Below are 5,753 nucleotides of genomic sequence, written 5' to 3' on the forward strand. Positions count from 1 at the left end.
GATGTAATCAAATCGTTTGATTTCATCAAGAACGAAGAGGAACCATGTATTTATAAGAAAGTTAGTGGGAGGGCTATTGTATTTCTCGTATCGTACGCGGATGATATCCTTCTTGTTGGAAATGATATTCCATGCTAACTAAGGTCAAGGTATGGTTGTCTAAGAAATTCTCCATGAAAGACCTTAGGAAAGCATCCTATATTTTGGAAATTAAGGTCTATAGAGATAGATCTAAGAGGATGCTTGTCCTATCACAGAATATGTACATAAAGGAAGTGCTGAAGAGGTTCGGCATGGAAATCTCTAAAAGGGATTATTATCCCTTAGGCATGGGATAAATCTCTCCAAGAAGATGTGCCCCAACACATCTGAAGAGATTCAGCGGATGAGCAAGATCCCTTATGCTTCGGCTATAGGGAGCCTCATGTATACCATGCTATGTACACGACTTGATATAGCACATGCTGTGAGTGTCACGAGCATATATCAGTCAAATCCAGGCCACGAGCACTGGATAGCTGTGAAGAATAGTCTTAAGTACTTGAGAAGAACTGAGGACATGTTCTTGGTCTTTAGGAGAAGATCAGAGTTAAAGGTAGAAGGATACACACATATTGATGATAGAAAGTCTACATCAGAATATGTGCAATGGTGGCTCGGTAATTTAGAAGAGTTCTAAACAACCGATCATTATAGATTCTACCTTGGAAACTAAATATATCGCCGCCTCTAAGGGTGCAGTGGAAACCTTTGGATCAAGAATTTTATTGCAGAATTAGGTGTAATGTCATCAGATGCCATAACACTATACTGCGATAACAATGGCACCATAGCACTTGCTAAGGAGCCAAGGTCTCACCAGAAGTCTAAACACATAGAGCGGCGGTTTAACCTGATACACGACTACCTCGAAAAGAAATAAGTAAAGGTACAGAGAGTAGACCCCACAGAAATGTGGTGGACCCATTCACTAAGCAGCTAAGTCAGCAGAAAATTGAAGCACATCTTGAGAAGATGGGGCCTAGATTTATGGCTGATTGGCTTTAGTGCAAGTGGGAGATTGTTAGAAGTATGCCCTAGAAGCCAATTTGGCTGACGCATTATTTTGTTCGGGGACATAAATTTATACTTGACCTAATAATAAATTTATTAGGATGGGCATTCTTTTCATTCATGTTCTTATGTGTCCATGAATCGTCCAAGGAATTAATAAGATGATGACACGTATTCTCAAGAGTTGAGAATTTGAGGCATGTGTCATTGGTGATTAATTCCTGAATTGCTCATGATCGATGGATCCATCACGAGGGACGGTGATCGATCCGCTGAGATTAGTGCACAGATCACTTGGTCAGATGGATGATTGGCTTCACTTGGGAGTTCACTATAATCCCTCGGATTACAGCCGGTTGTTTTACAAGTTCACAACCCAACTTGTTGTTTTACGAGATCACAACGAACTCGGTCGGTTTTCACAGGCTCACCGACTAAACCACCGATTGTTTTTCCGGGATCACAATCGAACCCTTACACGTTGGTTTTACCCTCGGCTCACCAACCAACCTTAACACCCTTGATTCAATCCCTGATTGAATCAAGTAAAGAAACAGTTTGGAAAGAGTACAAGGATAGCTTCTTAAAAGCAAATATGAAAAATAAATAAAGTAGAGTTAGAAGCCCTCAAACAGATTTTTGGAAGGGAAGAAGGGGCTTCTCGAACTCTGAGACTCCTCTTTGAGTGTGCTGAAGATTTGCTGTCAGAAGGAGAGCCTTGAATGCGAGGAAGCGTTTGTAGGATGGACTTCAATGCACTTCTTCCTTCTTTCTCTTGTATTTACTCTTGAGAGCTTTGGTAGGTGGAAATCCTTTTCTTTGAATGGAATCTCTCACTTCACGTCTATTACTGTTCACTCTGGCTATTTAAGCATCCCTTTGAAAACTAGCCGTTAGACAACTTTAGAGCCGTTCTGCACAATCTGCAACTCCTGACAAGTGTCCGTTGGGATCGGAGTCGACTCGCTCGATCTGGAGTCGACTCATGCTTTACTGGAGACAACTCGCCCACTGTTCAGGATTTGAATTAAAGTGCTGTCCCGTTCTGGAGTCGACTCGGCCAAACTTGGAGTCGACTCGCCAGTATCCGGAGATGACTCGGGCCCTTTGGAGACGACTCGTTCTCAAGATTTCAGAGATCTTTCTTTCCCAGGTTACTCCCTCGAGTCGACTCGAATTCTCTTGGAGTCGACTCGGCTCTTAGAGGACCGAAAAACTGGTCTTCTGTCTTTGGAGTTGAACTGCCTCGGAAGTCGACTCGGATCGTCTTGGAGTCGACTCGGCTCTCAGAGCCCAAAAATCGATCTTCTGTCTTTGGAGTTGAACTGCCTCGGAGTCGACTCGGATCGTCTGGAGTCGACTCGGCTCTCAGAGCCCGAAGTTGGTTCACTGTCTTTTAGTCTTGCATTCCTCTGAGAGTCGGCTCTTGCTTGTTTAGAAGTCGACTCGCCAACCGTTGGAGTCGACTCGACTCTTCTGGAGTCGGACTCGGTAACAGGATCCAGAAACCACTTCACTGTCTCTCTGTCTGTTACTCCTTGGAGTCGACTCGGAACTATCGGGGGTCGACTCGGCAATCATCGGAGTCAACTCGAATTCTTCAGAAGTCGACTCGGTGGACAGTGTCTGAGATTCATCTTTCTGTCCTGCTGTCTGTTCTCAGTCGGAGTCGACTCGCAGTGTGCCGGAGTCGACTCGAGCCTGTGCCAGAACGTCTGAAACACTTGGAGTCGACTCGAAATCCTCTGGGAGTCGACTCGAGTTTCAGCCTTTGACTTAAGCTAATTTTCACATGCACTCAAAAGAGGATTCTTACAAATTTTGCCTGATATACTGGATGAATTCATTAGTATAACATAAAATATACTCAAATGCTTTGGTCTCATCAAAATCAAATTAGGGTATTATCAATAACTCCACAATCTCCCCCTTTTTGATGATGACAAAACATTGAGTATTTTAAGAGAGCAATACCCATCTAAAAAGATGATTCAGAATAAAATTTTGAAATGAACTCAAATGTCTAGTTATTTTAATTTATCCAGAATTGAAAGGTATGAATCAGTAAATCCTGAAATTAAAGCTCCCCCTTTCATTTGGAATTATATAAGCCTTCATATCATGCAATCAATTATTTGGCTTATATGTGTTTAATGAATTTGCTTTCTTAAGATTTCAGATTCTCCCCCTCAAACATATGCATTCAGTTTTGCTTAGACGTACTGAATTTTTTTTTAAAGTCTTGAATCTTTTTAGCTTAAATTCTTACTTTCAGAAGAAAAATCTGACAATTTGTTCTTGAGTATGATTCAACTAATCTCCGAATATCCTTTGAATAGATTCTGGAGATTACTCCTTGAGGAGCCCCAACAGAGAGATAATGAGCCCTCGAGGTATCGAATCCACTTAGAACAAATTACATTTTGCTTTAAGAATTTTTCTTTTTTTTTGTGATTCCCTTTATATTCAATTCATCATATTTTCTCTCCCTTTTTGTCATCATAGCAAAAAAAAAATGCAGAACATAGAAAAGTATTGCACAGTTTTGTAAGAAAGTGTCTACTCATTGTATTGATGCTTAATTGAGTACAATTGTAAAAAATACATGTATAGAAACAAATACATCATAAGATAGAAAACAAAGCTACACTAGGGTTTCTTTGAGGATGAGGCTCCTGGTCCTAGTCGCGTGTGTTTCAAGACCAAGCTGAGCGCCTCTTGAACGTTCCCTAGCTGAACTATGATCTCCAAAGTGGCCCTCGACTGAACCTTGGTAAGCTCTGTCACACTCTCCTGGAGGGTGTCCAGCCTGGAGATCAATGCATGTGCTAGTCGCTCTGCACCCTGGCTCTGGCTGCCTAGCTCCTGTCGGATGCTGTCTCGCATCTTATTCATGTCGTCCTTGATGTCACTCATGTTCCAATATTGAGCTTGAACCAGGGCTTCGCACATTGGATATCTCTTCCTCAGGTGCGCAGTCATCTCGGCCACTGCTGCCAAGGAGGGAACTAGCTCGGTGGAGGGAGCAGTCTGAGGACCTCGGAGCTCCCTCAGCAGGTCATCCCTCAGCTCCCTCACTATCTCCTGCCGCAACTCTCGGAGCTGCTCAGAAGATATCCTAACCTCGAGGGGCTGCTGCTGAGAAGGGTGGGGCAGTGGAGGTGGAGGGCTCAGTATGTGTAGGACCAGAGGTAGAAGGATAGGTGGGAAGATCTGTATAGTGCTCCTGGTCATGGTCAGGGCTAGGGGAGTGATGAGTGGTAGGGTCAGATGGTGTGGAAGTGGATGGTCTCCGTACCCAGACTTCCTCAACTCTATGAAAGCCCATACGATGGAGAGTCCCCTCACCCATGCGATCTGTGTGACGCAGTGAGCGAGAGGGTTCCCCCTCAGGAATAGGGACCTCTAACTCCCTAAAAATGAGAGTGAATAGCATACCGTAAGGAAGACTCAACCTAGGCTTATCTAGGGGTTCACAGATATATTTGTAGATGAGTTTAGGGAAGTTGATAGGAGTGTCCTGGAGTATGTGGAACATCAAGGCTAGGTCCCTCTCAGAGATAAAGTCGAATCGGCCAGTTTTTGGAAAGAGAGTCCTAGAAATGATACTGAGGAGGAGCCGCATTTCAGCTGAATGCTGATTTGCAAACACTTCCTCTATAGGGGACTGAGGGGGTCTCTCTAATACTACCGTAAGGGCCTCAGTCCTATCAAGGGGGTGACTGGGAAAGATCCCTTCTCGGAAGAGATGGAGGACTTGAGCAATGAAGTCCTCCGAGATAAATACAGGGACACCCACTACGGTTCCCTGGATACCACCACTACCTCGGGCTACAGTCCCATAGAATATCCTAACTAATCCCGGGTAAGTTGGGAGGTCTAAGGAACAGAATAACTCTAACCCTTGAGCCCTGAGACGATGCCCTAGGGTGAACCCATCCCGGGAGAGGAAGTCAAAGTCGACTTTCCTCCCGGTGGAGACTGCCCTCCCGGCGCACGGACGCGAGGAAACCGGCCTAGGCGGGGAAGGAACCGGAGGTGGTGGCCTCGTGGGTTCGTTCCGAGCCTTTGACCGTCGCTCGGTGCCGCTCGCGGAGAGAGGTCTCTTCCGGCTTGGGATAACTGCTTTTCTAGGCATTTTTGACCTAAACACAGGGGAAGGACAAGCAAGATGGAAGAAAACTTGACGGAGATGACCTAAAATGGGTCGGAGACGAGGTTGGAGACGGCTCTAGGGCTTATGAACAGTGGCGGCTGAAAATAGCAGTGGAGAGAAAAAACATTTCGCTTAGGGTTAAGAGTCGGATTTCCGACCTCGAGTCGACTCCGGTAAGTCGCGAGTCGACTCGACCTCGAGTCGACTCCCCCACGAGCCGACTCTAAAATCTATTCGAGTCGACTCGAACTCTGGCACATAACCGAAAAACTTTTTATTTCCGTGCCAAAAGAGAGAGTTATGAAACTATCTCAAATTTAAGAACTGGTTTGATGATCATAAATAAGAGGTCCTATGTCAAACATAAACTAATCATCAAAATCAACGAATTAGAGGAGAGTAATCACTAAAATGGATCAATCACTCCTAACCCTCTTCTAAGCACACAAAATCGATCTTCAGTCAAAGATTTTGTAAAGATATCAGCAAGTTGATCATCAGTACAAACAAATTGAAGTGTCACATCACCATTCAGAACATGATC

The sequence above is a fragment of the Phoenix dactylifera genome, unplaced genomic scaffold, assembly GCF_009389715.1.
Source record: "Phoenix dactylifera cultivar Barhee BC4 unplaced genomic scaffold, palm_55x_up_171113_PBpolish2nd_filt_p 002195F, whole genome shotgun sequence".
Lineage (NCBI taxonomy): Eukaryota > Viridiplantae > Streptophyta > Magnoliopsida > Arecales > Arecaceae > Phoenix > Phoenix dactylifera.